We start from the raw sequence: 491 nt of genomic DNA on the forward strand, positions 1-491 counted from the left end.
CTTCCCCTTGGCAACTGGTCATTCAGCGGAAAGTTGGGAAAGGGACAAAGGAGAAGTGGGCACAGTGCCCTGCACAACCTCCCAGGCTATGGAAAATATTAGATGGGGGCCAGGGCACGGGAAAGCCACTCTAAATGGCAGGGGATGACATGAGCTTTCAACAATATCCCCCCCTTTCTCCATTCTGACGCTCCTTCGGGTCATTCATTCCAAGTGCCCACAGCCCCCCACCGCACCCTCCTTTCTTTTATTCTCACGCACTCTCCCCTCGTTTCTCCCACGTGCGCCCAACGGAACTGCGCAGAACACCCACTCCCAGGGCCGCCTAGTGCCCAGAAGACAGCTGGCCCCAGAACCCAGAGCCCAGACCGAGGTCCCAAACCCTGCAGGGAGAGCGGCTCCTGGTGCTCCCGCGTCCTGGCAGCGGTCTCTGGCAGTCAGGCCCAAGGAGGCCTGGCCTTGGGGCGCCGGGCCATGAAGGCAGGGAGGAC

Source organism: Echinops telfairi, unplaced genomic scaffold (assembly GCF_000313985.2).
Source record: "Echinops telfairi isolate 266 unplaced genomic scaffold, ASM31398v2 ScPeMD7_7466;HRSCAF=8504, whole genome shotgun sequence".
Taxonomy (NCBI): domain Eukaryota; kingdom Metazoa; phylum Chordata; class Mammalia; order Afrosoricida; family Tenrecidae; genus Echinops; species Echinops telfairi.